General features: G+C 43.4%; 1 protein-coding gene across 1 annotated transcript in view; it reads right to left on the bottom strand.

Annotated features, from left to right (window-relative positions):
- The window catches only part of LOC106602686 (cyclin-dependent kinase 2-associated protein 2), a 299,328-nt gene that overhangs the window by 278,906 nt on the left and 6,480 nt on the right, over positions 1-13,942 (bottom strand). The gene's annotated exons all lie outside the window — the stretch shown is intronic.

The following is a 13,942-nucleotide window of genomic DNA, read 5'->3' as shown; positions in this document are numbered from 1 at the left end:
GAGTGACTTACCTGTTGTCATGGGAACTGGGAGAGTCTGCTGTTCTGTGGTACATATGTGGGCGCAGCCATGTTAAAATACTCACTGTCCTGTTTCCTCCCACACACACACACACACCCAAACCTAGCCCTTGGGTATTTATGTAAAAAGGATTGTTTGTACCTACAGTCCATTAGCCTTTCAAATGCCTGGGCACTAGGGGGATGGGGACTGCAAATGGATTTGGAATCGAGCCGTTGCAGTCTAACGGACCCTGGGTCATATTAATTAGGGCACACTGTACCAAAATGTTTTGCAACGGAAAACAAGTGTTTCTTATTGGACAAGTTACGATAGTACATCCCTATTTTTGTCAGTTTTCTTCCATTTTGGGCCTAGTGTATACAACCCTGCTGCTGTTGAAGTAAGGCCTCTCAGATAGACACACAATGGCTATTTGACCCCTGTATGTTTGTGTGAGAGCAGAGAAGTTGCCCCTAGAGGCTGATCTTGGGTCAGTTCTTTTTTTTTACATTTTCCCCACAAATGGTTAGGGGGGGGGGGGCTGATCCTAGATCTGTACCTAAAGGATACTTCACCTTGGAGCGAGAGCAGAGGGACTAACAGCTCTAATACACTTCTCATGTTTGACCGGGAGATGCAACTGAAATTCTAAACAGTAGAAGCCCTGTGACTTCAAGGTCCTCATTCAGATAGCAACCGCTGAATGTGCATGTTAAATCCGCACACTTGAAAAGACAACAAATCGAGCTTGATTGTTGTTTAATGTCTGAACATTTTGCTGCTCATTGACAAGTTGTCATCCGTGCTCGCTGTGGAAAAACAAATACATCTTTGTTCAAATCTCTGTTTTTCAATCTTCATAGTGCATCAACCTCGTCTGGTTCCTTCACTGACTGAAACCGATATGCTTTGACTGTGAGATGCAAGAGATCCTTCTGTTCTCAAAGGAGCAGCACATCAAATCTGGACAGATTTTCCTCCCTTTTTAAAGTTGTTCCTTCAGGATACTCTTCTAATGTAGCAGATCTAAAACTATGCTAGTAGAAAGTTTGGTCTGTGTGCTAAATGGCACTTTTTTAAAAATTTTCTTTTAGTGCATTACTTTTGACCAGCCATATGGTGCTCTGTGCATTGAAAGTGAATAGTGCACTAAAAAAGTCCACTAAAAAGGGAATAGGGTGCCATTTGGGGGCGAACCCTCAGCACCGACATGCAAACGAAGCAGTCAAGCTGCGTTTGTGAAGTCATCGCACAGATTTCCTAAGTAAAGGATCAAAGCTTGACTAAAACACAGAGCCTATGGAAGGTTGCAGGATACTGATGGGTACTAGCTAGATCTGTTTGGCATAACTCGTATCTCGAAATCAAACATGAAAACCTCACACACAGATTCCTAATGTCCTTGAGTGATAAAGCATCATGTAGAATCTTGACTTCAAACAGGCAGAGGGAGGCTTTGAAGAGTAATCATAGGAGGACCACTAACTGCAGTGCGGCAGCCGTAGCCCTTTCAACTCTTCAGACATGCACTGCACTTTCATTCAGTGGGGAAAAGAAAAGTGTGTCCTTTTATGTTATATACTCCCACACCTCTTAAGTTAACCCCTGAGCGTGGCTCTTGGCTCTGTGGCTGTCACCCAGTTCAATAGAGGAAATTGCTCTGAAGCCTGTATTCTTATTTTCTCAAAGCCATCTTTCTCCTTGTGGTGTCCATGGTGACAGGTGGGATTATTGTGGAATGTCAGGGGAGCGGATGATGACATCGTTTCCCTTGAATGAAAAGACTGGGACTGTCTGTGAGAATATACTATTTTTTTTGTGGTGGTAGTTCAGCTTTAATATTGCAGATTGATAGAACACACAATGTAATTGTCTAAAATTTCCAATCCCCATTTTTTTTTTAATTTTTTTTTTTATTACTTATAATTTCCTTTTTTTTCCCAAGCCTACCAACCCTCCCCAAATGTATTACAAATAAAAAAACATACCTTATTTACATAAGTATTCAGACCCTTTACTATGAGACTTGAATTTGAGTTCAGATGCATCCTGTTTCCATTGATCATCCTTGATGTTTTTTCAACTTGATTGGAGCTCACCTGTGGTAAATTCAATTGATTGGACATGATTTGGAAAGGCACACCTGTCTATATAAGGTCCCACAGTTGACAGTGCATATCAGCTAAAAAACCAAGCCATGAGGTCGAAGGAATTGTCCGTAGAGCTCTGAGACAGGATTGTGTCGAGGCACAGATCTGGGGAATGGTACCAAAAAATATTCTGCAGCATTGAAGGTCCCCAAGAACACAGTGGCCTCCAAGAAGTTTGGAACCACCAAGACTCTTCCTAGAGCTGGCCGCCCGGCCAAAGCAAGCGGGGGTGAAGTGCCTTGGTCAGGGAGGTGACCAAGAGCCCGATGGTCACTCTGACAGAGCTGCAGAGTTCCTCTGTGGAGATGGGAGAACCTTCCAGAAGGACAACCACCTCTGCTGCACTCCACCAATCAGGTCTTTATGGTAGAGTGGCCAGATGGCAGCCACTCCTCAGTAAAAGGCACATGACAGCCCACTTGGAGTTTGCTAAAATGCACCCAGAGCACTCAGACCATGAGAAACACGATTCTCTGGTCTGATGAAGCAAAGTTTGAACTCTTTGGCCTGAATGCCAAGCGTCATGTCTAGAGGAAACCTGGCACCATCCCTACGGTGAAACATGGTGGTGGCAGCATCATGCTGTGCGATGTTTTTCAGCGGCAGAGACTGTGAGACTATTCAGGATCGAGGCAAAGATGAACGGAGCAAAGTACAGAGAGATCCTTGATGAAAACCTGCTCCAGAGTGCTCAGGGCCTCAGACTGGGGCAAAGGTTCACCTTCCAACAGGACAACGACCCTAAGCACACATCCAAGAAGTCTCAATGTCCTTGAGTGGCCCAGCCAGAGCCCGGAATTGAACCTCTTTGAACATCCCCACTGCCGTCATTGTAAATAAGAATTTGTACTTAACTGACTTGCCTAGTTAAATAAAAAATCTCTGGAGAGACCTGAAAATAGCTGTGCATCGACACTCCCCATCAAACCTGACAGAGCTTGAGAGGATCTGCAGAGAAGAATGAGAGAAACTCCCCAAATACAGGTGTGCCAAGCTTGTAGTGTCATACTCAAGGCTATAATTACTGCCAAAGGTGCTTCAACAAAGTACTGAGCAAAGGGTCTGAGTACTTATGTAAATGTAATATTTCCATTTTTATAAATTTGCAAACATTTAAAAAAATCCTGTTTTTGCTTTGTCATTATGCGGTAATGTGTGTAGATTGATGGAGGGGGACGATTGAATCGATTTTAAAATAGGGCTGTAACTTAACAAAATGTGGAAAAGGTTAACGAGTCTGAATACCTTCTGAATGCACTGCAGTAAAACATTCAGGTTTCAATAATTTAAGTACGTTTTAAAAATGCATAGGCCTACTGCCTCCAGCTCATTACCAAGTGGTGTGTGACGCACTGATGAAGCCTACTTTGTGTTTGATACTGCGTTTAAAAACAACTGGGAACTCAAATCTCAGACTTCTGACTTCAGTGTGTTCAAGACAACTGAGAAAACTAGCTCTGACTGGGGATTTTTTTTTTTTTTTTTTTGAATGGTCATCCAACTCAGAATTTCAACATTGGGAACTCAGGCTTCTTTCTAGACCTCTGAATTTCCGACCTGAAGATCACTGATTTAAATTAATAGGTTCAAAAACATGTTGTGCCTCCCGAGTGTCGCAGGGGTCTAAGGCACTGCATCGCAATGCTTGAGGCGTCACTACAGACTCGGGTTCGATCCCAGGCTGTATCACACAATCCTACACAGTTTGCTGCACACACACAACAAATATTAAACAGCAAGGCTCTTGATCCAGGAGGGGATTATCTGCTGTTACGAAGTAAGCTCGGTTTTGGAAGAAGCTAACCACTTAGCTAGATAGCTAACTAGCTACTAAATTAGCAAAGCAAATGCACAACTACAGAGTATTTAGCACATTTTAGACAGTACATTTAGTAGTTAATAAGATATCTAGCTGTCAAACATTTAGTTATGATTTCCATACAGTAACTATATGTAGATCACTTTGCGTGTGCTGCACAACAGTGAGGGACTCACAAGGCTCCGGTCTCGTCGTTGTGTGCTTGTAAACAAACACCACGTGAACGGGGGACTACCGGTAAGCTACATAGTGAAAAATGTCACATATCACACAAATTGTAACAAATCACACACGTTGACTGCAGGTATTTACTTAAAAAGTAGCTACAAATAATCAAATGTATAAAAAAAAAAACGTCAAATTGTTGACGGTATTGAATAACCATCCTGTGGCTATTTCCAAATACCCCGATATATGGTATACCGCCCAAGCCTAGCGAGAACTTGTATTTCAACGTGTGTGTGTGCCCTTCCGTTGCTGTGGTTTGGATAAGGACTTTGAAGGGTGTCAAGGGACACAGGGCACCTGGCGTTACCATGGAGACAGATCTCATGAAATTAGAGTTGGGAAAGGTAGAACATAATAGGATCAATGTTCCATTGTGGTTCTCTATTGGTAGGCAAGTGGCTGCAGGGCAAAACAAGGGACATGGGCACTCTGTGCCATACAATCATATAGATCATAATGCATAAGATTACATGCGGACAAGGGGGACCTGATCCTAGATTCACACTCCTACTCTGAGACGCTATATTATTATGGGCCCTGATATGAATCTCTGCACTTTCAGCAATGCAATGTAAAATCTGACCTTGATCTAATATGAAATGGCTACCCAGGCTATTTGCATTGCCCCTTGTTCAGATGCAGAACGATTTTTACCTTGTCAGCTCAGGGATTCGATCTTGCGGTTACCAGTCCAATGCTCTAACCACTAGGCTACCTGAAAGGAAACACTTTCAAGTTTGTGGAAATGTGAAAGGAATGTAGGAGAATTTAACACATATCTGGTAAAAGATAATACAAAGAAAACAACAACCGTTCTTTTGTGTATTATTTTTGTACCATGTTTGAAATGCAAGAGAAAGGGCATAATTTAATTATTCTAGCCCAGGCATGATTTAGGCTTTGGCCACTAGATGACAGCACTGTATGTGCAATGTTTTAGTGATTCAGTGAAATCTTGCATATCTATTCAAAATGTTGAATCAAGACTGCCCAAATGTGCCTAATTTGTTTATTCATACATTTTCAAGTTCATAAATGTGCACTCTCCTCAAACAATAGCATTATATTATTTCACTCTAATAGCTACTGTAAATTGGATAGTGCAGTTAGATTAACAAGAATTAAAGCTTTTTGCCCATATCAGATATGTCTATGTCCTGGGATTTGTTTTTGTTTCTTACAAACTCTTGCTAATCACATTAGCCTACGTTAGCTCAACCGTCGCGCGGACAGGACTCCGATCCTGAAGAAGGAGTACGGAACAGTGTAGCCAATTTTTCAGAACAGTTGACTTTGGCTGCGTTTACAGAGGCAGCCCAGTTCTGATCTTTTTCATCAGATCAGCTCTTTTGCCAATAATTGGGGAAAAAGATCAGAAATACAATTGTATTTGTCACATGCGCCGAATACAACAGGTGTAGACCTTACAGTGAAATGCTTACTTACAAGTCCTTAAGAAAAAGTGTTAAGTAAAAAGTAATAAATAATTAATTAAACAAATAATTAAACAGCAGCAGTAAAATAACAGTATCGAGGCTATATACAGGGGGTACCGTTGCGGGGGCACCAGTTAGTTGAGGTACATGTAGGTAGAGTTAGTGACTATGCATAGATAGTAAACAGAGTAGCAGCAGCGTAAAAGAGGGGTCTTGGTAGCCCTTTGATTAGCTGTTCAGGAGTCTTATGGCTTGGGGGTAGAAGCTGTTAAGAAGCCTTTTGGACCTCGACTTCGTGCTCCGGTACCGCTTGCTGTGCGGTAGCAGAGATGACTAGGGTGGCTGGAGTCTGACAATTTTAGGGCCTTCCTCTGACACCGCCTGGCATAGAGGTCCTGGATGGCAGGAAGCTTGGCCCCAGTGATGTACTGGGCCGTACGTACTACCCTCTGTAGTGCCTTGCGGTTGGAGGCTGAGCAGTTGCCATACCAGGCAGTGATGCAACCAGTCAGGATGCTCCCGATGGTGCAGCTGTAGAACCTTTTGAGGATCTGAGGACCCATGCCAAATCTTTTCAGTCTCCTGAGGGGGAATAGGGTTTGTCCTCTTCATGACTGTCTTAGTGTGTTTGGACCATGACAGTTTATTGGTGATGTTGACACCAAGGAACTTGAAGCTCTCAACCTGCTCCACTGTAGCCCCGTCGATCAGAATGGGGGCGTGCTCAGTCCTCCTTTTCCTGTAGTCCACAATCATCTCCTTTTGTCTTGATCACATTGAGGGAGAGGTTGTTGTCCTGGCACCATACGGTCAGGTCTCTGACCTCCTCCCTATAGGCTCTCATCGTTGTTGGTGATCAGGCCTATCACTGTTGTGTCATCTGCAAACTTAATGATGGTGTTGGAGTTGTGCCTGGCCATGCAGTCATGAGTGAACAGGGAGTACAGGAGGGGACTGAGCACGCACCCCTGAGGGGCCCCTGTGTTGACGATCAGCGTGCCAGATGTGGTGTTACCTACCCTTACCACCTGGGGGCGGCCTGTCAGGAAGTCCAGGATACAGTTGCAGAGGGAGGTGTTTTGTTCAAGGGTCTTTAGCTTAGTGATGAGCTTTGAGGGCACTATGATGTTGAACGCTGAGCTGTAGTCAATGAATAGCATTCTCTCATAGGTGTTCCTTTTGTCCAGATGGGAAAGGGCAGTGTTGAGTGCAATAGAGAGTGCATCATCTGTTGGGGGTGGTATGCAGGTTGGAGTGGGTCTAGGGTTTCTGGGATAATGGTATTGATGTGAGCCATGACCAGCCTTTCAATTGGGCTGCCTGTGTAAATGCAGCCTGTTTCAAAACAGCCAATGCATTTTTGAAATGACACATTTCTTCCCCCTTTCAAAACAGCATAGGCTTATTCATTCGAACTACATGATACATCTGTACAAAAATGTACCGCCTCTCTCCCTCTCTCGACATGGACAGTATTTTGCCTACCCCTTAGAGCGATAATGGCTGCAATTGACTGCCTATTTTATTTATTTACCAGGAAAAATATAGCTTTATAGATAAAACCAAACAGAATTTGATATTTCTCGGTAAGAGTGCTGTGCTTAACCTCAACAGTCCTGAAGTCCTGTCCTCACACAAACACATTTCACATGCTCCACTCGCACCTGATACACACCTCTCTGCCAGACTGTTCATACACCTGATACACACCTCTCTGCCAGAGTGTTCACACACCCTTCACTCACACACTCACTCCACTCTCACAGAACACTCACACACACTCCACTCTCACCAAACACACTCACACACACTCCCACTTCACTCACAGAATTCGCCCTCCCACTCTATTGTATCACACCCTCCTGACCTACACTTTTCACTTTCATCACACGTACTCCTGCTCCTCTCCCACATAGCAACGAGACAGACAGTGCTACTCCATCCTGCCTCACACACCCCGCTGTGTCTCAGCTCAGGGAATACTGATGATGGCATTACCTTCAGTGCCGGTTGGGTTTTTACGAGAAATGACTTTACAAGACAGGCTTTTCCCCAATTTGAAGCGCGTGTGGTGATTGCAAGTGTGTCTCTTATTTCATTTGTGGGAGTGAGTGAATATCTATCCACACACACACAAAGGCATGTGCGCGCGCTCACACACACACACACACACATCAGGAGAGTGTGAGAAATGTACCTTTCATATTCGCATTTAGATGGAATTGGCAGGGTACACCTAAAGACGGTCAGTACGGTTACATGCACACAATAAGATTATTGGGGATAGTCAGATTTAATATAGTTTGTTTTAAACGTTTACATGCTTTGCAAAAAGAACGATTTCCCTAATAATCCTGTTTACATGGACACATCTGAAATCAGGCTACCTGATGAATGCAGAAAAATCGCCTTTCAAAATAAACTTTCTACCACAGTGACCATGTCATTTTGCTAAGCCCGTTTGATTCTGAGTTCGGGCATATGACGTTTGTTTGTGAAAACTATTTCGAAGATGCATTTGTTCAGTTTTGCCGAACTCAGGTCGCTGGAGACTTGCACTACCGGTGCTGGCACATGCTCAGATCATATACACAGCTAGATGCCGATTTTTAAGCTGTTTACATCTCCCAATAATTCAAAAGATTGCTCAGAAAACCAGGTGTTTTAATCGGCCTATGCTTACTTCGATTTTGACCTTACGCCGATTTAAGATAAGCAGATTAAAGTGTTTACATGACTATTGCCATACTCTGCCTTAATATCTAATTATTAAAGTGCATGTAAACGTACTCACTGATTAGTCACTTAACCTTTTAGTCAGTGTGGCAGCAGGTGAAGCATCACAGACCCAAATCCCCACTTCCCAAACCCCCCACCTCCAACTCTCCATACTCCCAGGTTGCGTTCCAAATACCAAACTATAGTGCACTACTTTTGACCAGGGTCCATAGGGGAACTATATAGGCAGTACGGCGCCATTTGGGAAACACGCCCAGACTTGAAGACAAATCCTCCTTTTAGCTAGACACAGAATCTTGGATTCTATTTCTATGACACACTGCCCCCTAGGGGGTAGTACTAGCAGAGAGCTTCGGAGCGGCACTCCACCACTTCTCAGTTAAACGGTGCTGAGGTGAATCAATCTCTCGTAATGAATGTATGTCCCTGAGGTAAATACGGTATGGAAAGATAATCCACTTATCATACATGCAGCAGGCCTGAGATGGAATATCGTGTTATCCAAAATGGCACCCTATTCCCTTTACAGTGCACTACTTTGGCAACATAGTTGGAGGGATAGTTGGGAGGCTGGGCAGATGGAATAGTAGTGCGCTGTAAATGGAATAGGGTTTCATTTGGGACACAGGCAGTCTGACGTTTCTTTGGGAAACTGTTTGCCAATTATGGTAAACGCTCTCGGAAACATTCAGAGCACTTTTCTCATCACACTCAACCACGTCAAGTCTCGGGAACCAAATAAAATGTGCTTGGGAATGGTAAGCATGCACAGCAGGCTACTACACACTGACGGCTAAATACATAGCTTTTCTTCCTGTGAAATTGATGAAAAACATGGATCACCAGGTTGACCTAGAAGCGACAAGTTTCAGTTGTAAAATGCAAGAATTGTCATGCTTGTCAGTGATAGCCAATCTTGAAATTGTTAGTGTTTGACTGATGTAACATTTCCCTGGATGTTATACACTGCTCAAAAAAATAAAGGGAACACTTAAACAACACAATGTAACTCCAAGTCAATCACACTTCTGTGAAATCAAACTGTCCACTTAGGAAGCAACACTGATAATACATTTCACATGCTGTTGTGCAAATGGAATAGACAACAGGTGGAAATTATAGGCATTTAGCAAGACACCCCCAATAAAGGAGTGGTTCTGCAGGTGGGGACCACAGACCACTTCTCAGTTCCTATGCTTCCTGGCTGATGTTTTGGTCACTTTTGAATGCTGGCAGTGCTTTCACTCTAGTGGTAGCATGAGACTGAGTCTACAACCCACACAAGTGGCTCAGGTAGTGCAGCTCATCCAGGATGGCACATCAATGCGAGCTGTGGCAAGAAGGTTTGCTGTGTCTGTCAGCGTAGTGTCCAGAGCATGGAGGCGCTACCAGGAGACAGGGCAGTACATCAGGAGACATGGAGGAGGCCGTAGGAGGGCAACAACCCAGCAGCAGGACCGCTACCTCCGCCTTTGTGCAAGGAGGAGCAGGAGAAGCACTGCCAGAGCCCTGCAAAATGACCTCCAGCAGGCCACAAATGTGCATGTGTCTGCTTAAACGGTCAGAAACAGACTCCATGAGGGTGGTATGAGGGCCCGACGTCCACAGGTGGGGGTTGTGCTTACAGCCCAACACCGTGCAGGACGTTTGGCATTTGCCAGAGAACACCAAGATTGGCAAATTCGCCACTGGCGCCCTGTGCTCTTCACAGATGAAAGCAGGTTCACACTGAGCACGTGACAGACGTGACAGAGTCTGGAGATGCCGTGGAGAACGTTCTGCTGCCTGCAACATCCTCCAGCATGACCGGTTTGGCGGTGGGTCAGTCATGGTGTGGGGTGGCATTTCTTTGGGGGGCCGCACAGCCCTCCATGTGCTCGCCAGAGGTAGCCTGACTGCCATTAGGTACCGAGATGAGATCCTCAGACCCCTTGTGAGACCATATGCTGGTGCGGTTGGCCCTGAGTTCCTCCTAATGCAAGACAATGCTAGACCTCATGTGGCTGGAGTGTGTCAGCAGTTCCTGCAAGAGGAAGGCATTGATGCTATGGACTGGCCCGCCCGTTCCCCAGACCTGAATCCAATTGAGCACATCTGGGACATCATGTCTCGCTCCATCCACCAACGCCACGTTGCACCACAGACTGTCCAGGAGTTGGCGGATGCTTTAGTCCAGGTCTGGGAGGAGATCCCTCAGGAGACCATCCGCCACCTCATCAGGAGCATGCCCAAGCATTGTAGGGAGGTCGTACAGGCACGTGGAGGCCACACACACTACTGAGCCTCATTTTGACTTGTTTTAAGGACATTACATCAGTTGGATCAGCCTGTAGTGTGGTTTTCCACTTTAATTTAGACCTCCATGGGTTGATAAATTGGATTTCCATTGATTATTTTTGTGTGATTTTGTTGTCAGCACATTAAACTATTTAAAGAAAAAAGTATTTAATAAGATTATTTATTTCATTCAGATCTAGGATGTGTTGTTTAAGTGTTCCCTTTATTTTTTTGAGCAGTATATTTGGATGCCGCATCCTATGCATATTCTAATATTATTTTGAATGGCTTTTCCTCAAGAAATTGACTCAGTTCGTTCAGAGTCGTTATCCAACTTTGATTGTCCATATACCCTGAGTTCACAAAACATTAGGAACACCTGCTCTTTCCATGACATAGACTGACCAGGTGAATGCTATGGTCCCTTATTGATGTCACCATTTTAAATCCACTTCAATCAGTGTAGATGAATGGGAGGACACAGGTTAAAGATTTTTAAGCCTTGAGACAATTGAGACATGGATTGTATATGTGTGCCATTCAGAGGGAGAATGGGCAGGACAACATTTGAATGGGATATTGTAGGTGTCAGGTGTACCCGTTTTGAGTGTGTCAAGAACTGTTTTGTACACTCCGTGTAAGTCGGGGATGGGTAACTGGCGGCGGCCCTCAGAAGGCCCGGTAAAACAGCTAATTTTCCTCTCTGCCATAAGGCAAAATGAGTAGAATTGCATGAAATGAGTTATAAAATTGCAAAATCTTCTCTCTGCCCCATAGCAAAATGTGTAGAATTGCAGCAAACTTGCTGAGCAATTGTATTACTGTAAAATAATAAGCCACATTTTTGGAGCACACAATATAGCACAGTATTTGATTTATTTATTTTATACAATTCTTATTGCTCATCTTTATCAAGGTTGTCAATAATTTTGGACCTCGCTGTACAATATACCACACCCCCATTCCATGAATTAAACTTCGACCTACCAGCACCATCACCCACTGTCACAGGACACAATCACCCATTTACCCCCAAGGAGAGAGGGAGACCACTTTTTTTGGACAAACTATTTTTTCAAAACAGTTACGTTTACATGACTTCTGATTATTTCCAGGGATACACAACATCCTGAAATATATGTAGATACCTTTGTTAGAAGGAATACCATATTTCCCTTGATGTAGTGATGCTGAATGTAAAACACGGCTTACCCCACACTCTCTTAATGAGTTAGGTTTCTTTTCTGTCGCCACCCACCAGAGCGATGCACAACTCAGGGAGTCCAACCAATACACAGACCCCCAATGTTGTTTCCCAAAGCTAGTTATAGTATTTTACGTGAGGGTGTGTGTGTCTACCTTGTAGGCCATCATTTGTAAAGTAGAATTTGTTCTTAACTGACTTGCCTAGTTAAATAAAGGTTAAATAAAAAATGTCCATGGAAGGAGAGGAAGCCACTTGAAAGTATTGAGATGTACCCCATGTGAGACGTTGTATAGGAACCTACCCACTAGAGGGCAGTGAGAACTCAAGTGTGTGCGTGACGGCAGCACTCAAAACAGATGCCTCTCTTCTCATAGTGAGCATGGTCAATTTGGATATAATCCCACACTTGCCAAACTACATAGCCCTACGCATCAGCAGTGATTGCCTGTTGATGTGAGTTTGATGAGAAATGCTGAAGTTAAAGCCCTATTATTGTGGGGATGACAGCTGGGTGGCCTGGAAGACAGTGTGTGGGTGGGAGTATGGATGGATGGGTACATAGATGAATGTCTGGAGGCAACATGGTGGGGTGGATGAGGATGGGTGGCTGAGGAATGAAAGGCTGGAAGTTTGGGATGCTGAGTAGCAACATGAATAGGAGGCTGGATGGCTAGGGAATGGAAGGCTGGTGGATGGATGTTTGGAGGATGAGTAGCAACATAAATAGGAGGCTGGATGGCTAGGGAATGGAAGGCTGGTGGATGATGTTTGGAGGCTGAGTAGCAACATAAATAGGAGGCTGGATGGCTAGGGAATGGAAGGCTGGTGGATGGATGTTTGGAGGCTGGGTGGCAACATCAATTGATGGATAGTTGGGAGGTGGGGTAGATGGAAGGCTGGAGGCTGAGGAGTGAGAGTCTAGGGGGGATGGGGGTCTAATATCTTTGGCCCTTCTCACAGTTCTATGAATTTATTTTGGCAATCCGTTATTTAAGTAGGGATAGACACAATTTAAACATTGACACATTGAATTAACAAGAATCCGATGCATTGCACCATTACACTTAAGGTGACACTAACATTCAGGGTTTGTCCCTAGATTACTTATATAAAGGAAGGGCAACTTTGATGGTGGTGGAGGCCACCATTTTTTTTACTCATTGTGAGGGGCCACAGTTTTTATACATATTGCTATGGAGTGTAGAGAAAATGTTGCAGTATTTGACAAGAAATAAAAAACATCTAAAAAAAGTAGGGGTCAATATGATTGACACCCCTAAAGATTTTTTATAAATAAAGTAGTCAAAAGTGTAGTATTTGTTCCCATATTCCTAGCATGCAATTATTACATCAAGCTTGTGACTCTACAAACTTGTTGGATGCATTTGCTGTTTGTTTTGGTTGTGCTTCAGATTATGTTGTGTAGAATAGAAATTAATGGTAAATAATGTATTGTGTCATTTTGGAGTCACTTTTATTGTAAATAAGAATACAATATGTTTCTAAACACTTCTACATTAATATGGATGCTACCATGATTATGGATAATCTTAAATGAATCGTGAATGATAATGAGTGAGGGAAAATTAGAGGGTCAAATATTATAGAAATGGCTCCAAAATGACACTGCATTATTTACCATTAATTTCTATTGGGCATAAAATAATCTGAAACACCTACTTAAACTGCAAATGCATCCAATAAATGTGTATAATATAAACCCCCCCCCCCCCAAAAAAATAATACAATACAATATAGCTCAGTATTTGAATTACTTATTTTATACAGTCATTATTGCTTATCTTTATCAAGGGTGTCAATCATTTCAGACCCCCGCTGTATATCTTAAATGTATGCCTGCATCTGCATTGCTTGCTGCTTGGGGTTTAAGGCTGGGTTTCTGTATAACACTTTGTGACACCTGTTGATGTAAAAAGGGCTTTATAAATACATTTGATTGGTGTCTGCTCTGTAACAATAAAAATGCATTAACTTGAATTCATATGCATGACCCATTGCATAAAACGGACAAAATTGAAGCATTTGGATGCGGTATGGTGGCCATTGGCTCAACTTACCCCAA

The sequence above is a fragment of the Salmo salar genome, chromosome 04 (assembly GCF_965601325.2).
Source record: "Salmo salar chromosome 04, fSalSal1, whole genome shotgun sequence".
NCBI classification, from domain to species: Eukaryota; Metazoa; Chordata; class Actinopteri; order Salmoniformes; family Salmonidae; genus Salmo; species Salmo salar.
The sequence above is the reverse complement of the archived record's forward strand: the minus strand, read 5'-3'. Positions and strand labels throughout refer to the sequence as shown.